Below are 9,806 nucleotides of genomic sequence, written 5' to 3' on the forward strand. Positions count from 1 at the left end.
CGGTCTGGCTCGGGGTATACGGCACTGCAAGGGCAGGCAGAGCGCTGCCTGATCTGGGGGCACACGTTGGTTCAGTAAACTCTGCTTAGGCCAGACTTCCACTTTAAGGGACCCGGGCTCCATTGGGACTTCAGTAATGGGGTCCTTGTTAGCAAGATGTGCATGCCGGGGCTGGGCTGAGAGTTGGCAAGATGAAGACTTAATGTCTCCTCTTCATTGTGACTGTTGGCTACTCCCCCACCAAGCAGCTTCAACTCATGGGGCTCTGTGTGAAATGCCTTCCCGGCTGTTGCTCTGCTGTACGCTGGGGCAGCCTGCCCCGTTACCAGCCCATTGTACACATGGGAACACTGAGACCAGGAGGGTTGGTTATCTGCCTGAACTAGACTGCCAAGGAAGATGCAAAGCTGCAGGACTGGGCCCACTGAGCTCCAGAATTTGAGGGCATTGCCACGACTCACAATGCTGCCACCAGAGTGGGCACAGGAACAATCTGAGTCTGAGCCTGTGGGTGGGGACTCAGCCCAGCTCTGGGCAACTGGGGAGTGTCACAGGCCTGTGGTCAGAACTGGCATAGGCCATAGTTCCTCTTTAGCATACCCAGGGCCCAGATGTCTCCTGCCTAGGACTTGGGACCCTTCTTCTAACCCTCGACCTTCCCCCCCGAAACAGGAAATACTTAAGCTCAGCACGCTCAACCCTTTTACCCTGCACACTGGGAAACTGAGGCATAGAGAGAGCTTAGCTACCCAACTCCTCCCTTTAAGTTGGTGACAGACTCTTGGTTAGATGACAGATGATGGAGGGCCACTTCCCTAAAGACAGGGCATGACCTCGTTACCTTCCCTAACCCACACACACACCTCACATGCACATACCATACACAAACACATATACATGCATACATGTGTGTACCCATATACCACATACGGGTACCATATGTGCATGCACATCATAAATTATATGTGCACATATCACACATGCACACAGAACAAAGCAGCTAAAACCAAGAGCCTTCCTGGCCAGTGCAGGGAAGGGGTGTTGCTACACTAGGCAGTGGTAGGGACCATGACAACGAGATACGTGAACGGCAACCAAAGGAGGTGGCCATGCCTGGCTACAGCTTACAGAGACCTCTCCAGCACTGTCTCAACCTTCCTCTGGCTGAGAACCCTTTAATACAGTCAGTTCCTCATGCTGTGGTGACCCCCCAGCCATAAAATTATTTCATTGCTGTATCTTAACTGTAGTTTTGCTACGGTTACGAATTGTAAATGTAAATATCTGATGTGTGACCCTGTGTGGGGGTCGCGACCCACATAGTGAGAACTGCCGCTTTACAAGGAAAAGGCGTCCAGAGCCACCACCTGCACAGGAAGATGCCTGATTGGGACAGGGGCAGGTTGGCACATCTCCCTCTCAATCTAACAGTCTGGCTTGGTTTCAAAGACACAGCTGCAGAAACCAGGCAAGGTGGCTCGCAACTCTAATCCTAGCACTCGGGAGGTAGAGGCAGAAAGACCAGGAGTTCAGAGTCATCTTTAGCTACGTAGACAGTTCTAGGCCAGCCTGGGCGGCACGAGACCATCTCTAGACATATAAATAAGCGAGATCGTGTCGCAGTGTGGAAAGATGGCTGGGCTAGGCATCCCTCCATTTTGAGATGCCCTGTCTGGCAGGCTCCTGTAGAAGAGAACAAGGAGGTTGTCCGTGAATCCCAAGGGACCCTAATCTTATCTGTGCCTCTTCCTGTAAACGCAAGCATTCCCAAACTGGCCAGCACCTCCAGAAATCCTGGTGCTCCGGCTGCACCAGACTCATTAAGGCTGGGCAGGAGCTAAGTACCAGCCTTCTTAAGAATTACACAGGTAATTCCAAGGCACAGGAGAGTCCCAACGTCACAACTCAGGGTAGCTGGTTAGGAATACAAGGTCTCCACCCACCAGAGACTGACTGAATCAGAATCCCCAGGGTGGGGCCAATCTGGGGTTTTGACAGCCCTCTGGGAGGTTGTAAGGCTGGTACCATTTGAGCAACCATCTCTGTGATGCCAGGAACTCCAGACATCTGACCAGTGGTGTGAAATAAGAGACCTTCAACTTAGACACTTCTTGAAATAAAAATTAAAAATCTTACTCTGGCCTATTCATTACAAAGAGTCAGGAGGAAGCAAAAAAAAAAAAAAATACAAGTTAGAGCCGGGCAGTGGTATTGCACGCCTTTAATCCCAGCATTTGGGATTAGTAGAGGCAAGTGGATCTCTGTGAGTTCGAGGCCAGCCTGGTCTACAAATCAAGTTCCAGGACAGCTGGAGACAGAGAAACCTGTCTCAAACAAACAAACAAACAAACAAACAAACCCAAACAGAAAAAAAAAAACAAGTTAGGACATTTTCACGTCTTCAGTTGAAAACCCTTGAGTTCATCCCTTGAATTCAGAGCTATGAAACATAACCTCACCACCACCCCTCTCCTTTTCCTTGGGACAAGGTCACGGTGTCCTTCCCCCTCTTCCAGGTACAGCCTGGGAAAGCTCCTCTTGCCTCTCTGAGTGCTCCGTGGCAGAGGTGGAGGAAACCGGTCTGGTTGCCCAGGCTAGCCTTGTGTTGCCCAGGCTAGCCTTGTCTCCTGGGCTCAAGCTCTCCCTGATCTGAGAATGGAAATATGGCCACTGTGCTTCTCCCCGCCCCTCACTTCTCCTTTATTTTCTTTCTTCTTCTCCCTCTTCCTCTCCTTTGCTTCCACTTGGTCTTTTGAGACAGGACCTTGCTATGTAGGCGTGACTAGCCTCAAACTCGCTGTGTAGTTCAGGCTGGCCTGAAGTTCGTGGTAATCCTTCTGTCTCATTACTGGGGTTGCGACTCTATGCCTCCCCATCCAATTCTAGGCTCTCCTTTCAGTCTGGGGCCTTGAGTTCCATCACACAAGGCTAGCGCTCAGCAGGTGCTCACTAAACATCTACTTCTCTCCTTCCCTTTCCTCTCAGACCCTCTAGAGCAATGGCTACTGCTGTGCTGGTTTGTATTAAAGCTAGCCTCAGTGGTGACCTGTACGGGAGTGGCCAGCTTCAGGGATTGTGAATGATTGTGGCTCATCCTAGGCAGCCTGTCCCATAGCCAGAGACCTAAAGGGCAGTGAGTGACATCGTGCTGATGATTTAATACATCTTGGTTGTTGCCGTGGTTCTATGCTTCATCGTTTACTTACCAAGAGATTTTTTTAAAAATAATTTCCCTAAAGTTTTCTTTTTTTAAATATTTATTTATTATTTATTATGTATACAATATTCTTTCCGTGTATATGCTTGCAGGCCAGAAGAGGACACTGGACCTCATTACAGATGGTTGTGAGCCACCATGTGGTTGCTGGGAATTGAACTCAGGACCTTTGGAAGAGCAGGCAAAGCTCTTAACTGCTGAGCCATCTCTCCAGCCCCACCAAGATATTTTTTTTGATGTGAGTGGAAAAACAATATCAATTCTCATATGTGTGTATGTCCATTAAAAGATGTCACTGTTGCCAGGCGGTGGTGGCAAGTGCCACTAATCCCAGCACTCGGGAGGCAGAGGCAGGCGGATCTCTGTGAGTTCAAGGCCACCCTGTTCTACAGAGAGAGTTTCAGGACAGTCAAGGCTGTTATACAGAGGAACCCTATCTCAAAAAAGCAAAAAAATATTAAAAAATATAGTTAAGCCTGATGTCACAGGCTTGTAATCCCACTTGGACAGCTAAAGAAGGAGGGTCAAGTGTTCAAGATCATTCTCAGCCAAAAAGCTGAGTTCAAAGCTAGCCTGGGAGCTGCATGAGAGCATGTCTCCAGAACCAAAATAAATAAATAATAATAAATAAGCAAAACAGAAAGTAAGAGGAGGAATAGTGACCAGAAGAAATGGCGCAGTTGGTAAAGTATTTGCCTCGCAAGCATGAAAACCATAATCCAGTCCCCAGAACACGTGTGAGAGGATAGGTGTCAGGTACGGTAACTTCAGTTTGTCATCCCAGGGCTGGAGACGGGGAGACAGGCTACACAGCTGCAGGCAGGTGAGAGACCCTGTTCACCATACCCGTGGTGGTATGGATATAAATGTATTGTAATTGGAGAGCAATTTAGCCATATCCCCAAACACAAACATTGCATTTTTCATATAGCAAGACCCTATTTGAAAACAAACAAGCAAGCAAGTAAGACAAATTACAGAGCGAAGAAATTCCACCGGCTCCTTGGAGAGACTACCAGAGGAGGCAGTGCCTGGAGAAACTTGCACGGAGAGCCCAGCTCTCAGGGCTGCGGCTTAGTCTCCGTGGGATCAGGACTAAGAAAGCCACAGCTCCATGTCTTGCTAAATGGCAAACCTATCCATCTGGCCTGGCTCCTGATTGGTTAAAGGGTCAAAGACAAAGCTGCCCATGGAGGCAGAGGCAGGTGGGTCTCTGAGTTCAAGGCCAGCCTGGTCTACAGAGTGAGAGCCAGGACAGTTAGGGCTACCCAGAGAAACCCTGTCTGAAAGAAAAGCAATAAAATGCAAGTGAGGACAAGATGCCCTGACCACCACAGACTTTCCCTGGAGGGGGAGATGCTATGCAAATGCCTCACACAGCACTCTCCTCATCCCAAACACAAAGCTTTAGGCAGATACTTACCATTCTAGTCCAGGACCCGTGGACACCCTCTGCCTCCTACAGGCTCTCTCCTTATTGCTGGCAAGACCCCTTGCTTCAGATGGGACCAAAGCTCAGATAGATCCACTAGGAGGGACCTGAGAATGCTTCTGTGGGCAGATCCAGCTAGTCAGAATACATAACATGGTACCACCTGCCTGGTGCCACCTAGAGTCACCCAAAGGGTCCCCGGTTCCTACCATTAAACCCTTTGAAGAAATCAGTCCACAAAAGGGTCCCCAATAGACATGCACAGGTGTTATTTTATTAAGGTCAGTGCTAACATTTAGAAGGGAAACTGCAGCCCACATGGATCTCTTGTGACCTTCACAGGCTCTTTAGCCATCTGACTCCCCACAAAGCCATAATCCATCTCGCTCCCGCAGGCTGCTGCTTGGCTGTGGCAGGACAGATCGTGGCAGTTTCCACAGCCTGGGCCCCCAAGGGATCCTCACAATCCAAAACCCAGAAAGCCACAGGCTTCCAATACACCAGAGTTTTGGATCAGAGAGAGCTCCGACACGGGAGATCTTACCAGTCCCGTTGGTGTGGAGTGGATTCCCCAGTCAGTAAGAGCCAGGGCTGTGCAGTCATCTGACTTTACACAGCTTTTTTCTGCCCCCCCCCCCCCCCCGTCTGTGCAGGGCATGATCTGCTAGGGGCTTAAGGGCACTGATGTCATTTCATTCCCTTAACAGAGCCAGATGTGGTGGTGGTGGATGTCTATAATCTCAGCAGGCTGAGGCAGGAGGATTGAAAACCCAATGCCAGCTTGGGCTGCAGAGTGAGTTCCAGGCCAATCCGGGTTATGTAACAAGACCCTTTAAAAATAAAAACCACAATAATAACTAGACATCCTCCCTCCCAGTCGCCTGTGTAAGGGGTATCCTGTCCCCATTTCCAGATGACTAAATTGAGGGCCAGCTAAGCCAGCTCACAGGGCTACTCCACCCCTTGTGGACACTCTGGACTTGCTGTGCCAAAGGAGGTTCAAAGGCCTATGTGAGGCTCCCCCTTCATCACCCCGAGGCCTATTGATCAGCCTGGACTTTCTCACTGGGATCTGAGTCTCCAGGGGATGCAAGGCCAGGCCTCTGAGCTCTGGCTGCCTCACTGGGGCACTTTCCATGGGTCTTGATGGTCACCTGACCTACCAGCCTGCCTTCCTGTCGGCTGGAAGCCTTGTGCCCTTAAGAGGAGAGCTAGCATTTCTTGGGATTCTCTGTTACAAAACACAGTCTTAAAGTACAGGAAGTTTGGAAAATGGAACAAAGGTGTTTGTCCCAGTGCCAGGGGCTGGACTAGCGCTAACCACAGTTGCCAGTAGCTCTGAAGGTGTTTCCCTCGCTGCTGTATGGGCGGATATCTTGATGAGTTGTCTGGTCTTCATATCTTCCCCTTCACCCTTTTTGGCTCTTTTGGAACCTTTGGAAGGAAAAAAAGAAGTCTTTATAGTACAAATGAAAGGAAATCCTTACTTCATGAAGGAATGACGGGCCGAGGTGGAGCACGGGTAGGCCAGATGCTGTCCGGTTGTCGGCGAACCAAGGACAGCCTGAGAGCCACAGAACCAATCACCCCACAACCATTTCTGGCATCCTGCTGTGAGTTCAGCCCTCATCCTCCGTCACTTGACTTTGTTGACCTTCAACAGAGTCACACAGGTGGAGAAAGAGGAGCCGAGGCCCAGCACAGGGGCAGGTCTTCCAGGGTCTCAGTCTCCTCCCAGCCTGAACAGGTAGCCTAGCCCACAAGATTGAAGAGCTTTGGCCCTCTGGGAAGTTAAGAGGAAGGTAGCCTTGAAGCCTGAAGGTAGCCGAGAAAGCAGAAAGGCTGGGGGTGGACCCAGGAAGGCCACGTCTTCAGCTGTAAGCAGAAGGCTTGGCCAGTTTGCCAGCAAAGGTTATTAAGTTTCTTCCTGAAGACTTCTAAGAACAGGGGCATAGGGGGAGGGGAAATCTGATGCTCTAAGTCAAGGATCACCTAGCCACAGTCAGAGGGAAGGAACAAGGAACCTTTTAAGTGAGGAAGGAACGAAGAGGCCCCTGGTGCAGGAAGGACAAAAGAGGGTGTGGCTTGAAGGCTGTGGTGGTGGTGGTGGTGGCCTGGTAGACTTTGGCCAGGACACTGGCTGTCCTTACTGGCCAATAGTTTTTGGAGCCTATGTAGGCAGTCAAGAGGGAGGGGCAGATTGTTATTCTTCCTTGGCTAAAAGCTGGTTTAGATCTCAGTAGTTTGGGGCTTGGGTAGACAGCAGAATCCCTCTACAAAGGTGCTGTAGTATTCGTTCTTTAAAACCAACAGGTTCCAGGCTGTGGGACCAATCCATACTGAGGAAGTCACTGGGTAGGACCTTGAAAATCCCCACCCTCCACCCCCATTTTAAATCTAGCTGTGTTAGGCTCAAGTTGGTGACCATGGGCAAGCTGGAGCGTTGTGGTGCATTTGGGTGTCTTCCACTGCAAAAGGAGGTTTATCAACAATAAGAAATACAAATAAATAAACAAGCCAGGGATAGCAGCGCACACCTGCAACCCTAGCGCACTAGAGGTGAGATTACAAATTCAACTTCAGCTATGCAGTGTTTCAAAGACACCCAGATCCCAAACCACCACCCCAAACAAAACCCAAAGCACAAAAGGCACCCATTTCTCCTGTCCCCTTCCCCAGAGTGGCTGTGAGGAGTCTGAGAGCCCAGCCGGCCAATCACAGCTAATGTGCTTCTCAGAATGACCTGCACACTCAAACCACCAAACCACCGATTCCTCCCCACCCCCTGCCAAGCAGGTCTGCCCCTTTCACAAGATCCAGGCCCAGCAGATCCAGGTGGCAGGACCCCACTAGCAATACTCAATGGGGTTCTGAACAGGTCTCCACCCCCCCTCCCTCATTGCACACCCCACCCAGACCGGGGAGCACCACCTGGAGCCCCCCTCTCTCATGTTGTGAGTGTGGTTGCTGGGATGCAGTGTGGGGTTTTGTCTGCCTTCCCTGCCCTGTGCCAACTCACCCAGCAGGCCTCACTGCCTTGGCAACGCATTGCAAAGTCCACACAAAGGGAAACTGCACAGGGGAGGTTGGTCCTGCCTGACGCCTGGGGAGGGTTTCCATGGCAATGATGACATCACTAGACTCGTCTGGCTACAGAGTCAGGCCCTGAATGGAGGCGCCTGGGTGTTCACACTGCAGAGCTCTGGAGAAAGGCCATCCGGGACTCTGCGAGGCTGGAGTAGGAGGGCCGGCCCAGGATTCCAAACCCAGGCCTGCCCTTGGCTTACCAGGAGAGCTTGTCAGTCTCCCCACCTACAAAGGGCGCTTAAGTGAGGGTGGATTAAAACCGTGCAAACTATGCAAGCCCAGGGAGGGAGAGGGGGCAGGGAGTGGGGAGGGGAGTTTGAGGGTGTGGGGGAGGGGGCATTGTGACGTTTTTCCTGGGCTGGCAACTTTAACCGATTTCCAGGGAAATGGGCTGGCAGACTGGGCTCTTGACTGCTGGGCTCCTCGGTGGTCTATCCCTTGGTGGGGGAGAAGTCACAATTACCCATGGACTTCTCCTTGCCGCTCCGCTCCGTTACCGGGGAAGAAGGGGTGGAATGTGGTGTGGAGAGCCAAAGATGGAGGACTTCAGGGGCTGGATGGTGGCTCAGAGCTTTTCTGGTTTTTCACCTTTGGTTCCAGACCCAGAAGGAAGGTGTGCCGGGTCCTAGTGCATCCATTACACTACCAGGGCACAGGAATGTGAACAAGGGTGCCCTGTGGCCTTTGGGTGGGCCCCTGGGTGGAGCCGCCTCTGCACCCTCCATAGTGGGCGAAACCCTGAGTCTTCGGTAGGAAATAAGTAGTCAGAAGCACCAGGCTGGAGGGGCGGGGCTTTCTGAGGTCAGCAAGTCTGGAGTCTGCCCGAGGTGTGTGCCAGGCAAAGGGAGCAGAAAGGCCAAGCGGCTTCCTCTGCACATGCATATCCAGAAGGTTCCCTAGGCCATACGCCATCCCAAATTCTGACTAGGATCCCCATCCCTCCCTACCTCAGGACACACGGTGGTGGGGGTAAGGGCCCCCAGGTTCTCAGTCACGGAGGTGGGGTCAAGTCTAGATAGATTCAAATGCCCACCAAGCTGTCTGCCAACCAGTTCACTCCTGCCACCGGATTTTGTCCCTTAGATTTGTCCTCATAGGGGTTGGGACCTCCTCAAATCGTTCATCTGTAAGGATCTGTAAGGTTCCTGCCTTTCTGTTTTATTTAGAGCTCAGGGTGATCTTGAACTCACTGTGTAGCTGAGGGTAGTGACCTTGAACTCCTGACCTCCGTCTTCTACCTCCCCAGTACAGGGATTTCAGCTGAATCACTAGACCCAATGTATGCAGTGCTGGGACTCGAACCCAGGACTTCATGCATGCTAGGCAAGCCCTCTACCAACTGAGCCTGGGCCTGACCCCCTTTCTGCCTTTCTCCTCAGTTTCTACCCAGAGCCACCCCCTCCTCAGGTCCCTCTGGGGGAGAGGATATGTGGGGTTCAAGGCAACCATTTACTCTAGAACACCCGCCCCAACACAACATCCAGAATGTTGTAGAAGTTGTTCTGCTTTCCCTCCACCCGACCCACACGGGAACCCCTTCTTTACCTCCAGGGTGAGGAAAGACACCAGCTCCCCAGTCCCTCACAGCCCATTGGTCATCTTCTAGCCCCCTGTTAGGCAAGGATGAGCTCCCTAGATAGGTACCATGGTCTGCCTGGTACCTCAGCCTTTGCCCTTCTTGGCCCATGGAGACCTCTGACCTCTAGTTCAGCTGACATTGTTTGGTTTCAAACCGGTTCTATAAAGGTGGCTCCAGTCCAGGGTCCTGGAGGTGGCAGAGTCACCCACTGGGTGCCCTGGAGGAAGCAGTCATAGGAGAACAGTAAAACTAGAAGTCTCGTGAGCAGGAATGTCCCTGCTGAGACCCCAGAAGCACACTTTGCACACCTGAGCCACACTCACTCTCTTTCTCTCAGCGGAAGGGAGTGTTGGCTGCCTCCCAGAACTAACTGAACCCATAGAAAGATGGTAGGCGAGCCTTGGGCTCTGGAAGTCGGCCCCACTCTTTCCCTTTGTCTCAGAGAGGGAGGAATTGGGTCAAAGGCGGCGGGAGGCTCTCCACTCATAGTG

At 51.6% G+C, this 9,806-nt stretch overlaps 1 long non-coding RNA gene across 2 annotated transcripts; it reads right to left on the reverse strand.

Annotated features, from left to right (window-relative positions):
* Positions 1-4,903: 4,903 nt before the first annotated feature.
* LOC126510392 (uncharacterized) lies at positions 4,904-9,437 on the reverse strand. 2 transcript variants are annotated; one of them, XR_007594364.1, is made up of 2 exons: positions 9,282-9,437; positions 4,904-6,083 (listed from the first exon to the last, which is right to left on the reverse strand). It is a non-coding gene; the product is annotated as an uncharacterized lncRNA (long non-coding RNA). The 2 variants fall into 2 exon arrangements; XR_007594362.1 differs by lacking the exon at positions 9,282-9,437 and adding an exon at positions 7,669-7,951.
* Between the last annotated feature and the right edge of the window lie 369 nt (positions 9,438-9,806).

Source organism: Alexandromys fortis, unplaced genomic scaffold (assembly GCF_014885135.2).
Source record: "Alexandromys fortis isolate MF-2015 unplaced genomic scaffold, M_Fortis_MF-2015_v1.1 scaffold_31, whole genome shotgun sequence".
Taxonomy (NCBI): Eukaryota; Metazoa; Chordata; class Mammalia; order Rodentia; family Cricetidae; genus Alexandromys; species Alexandromys fortis.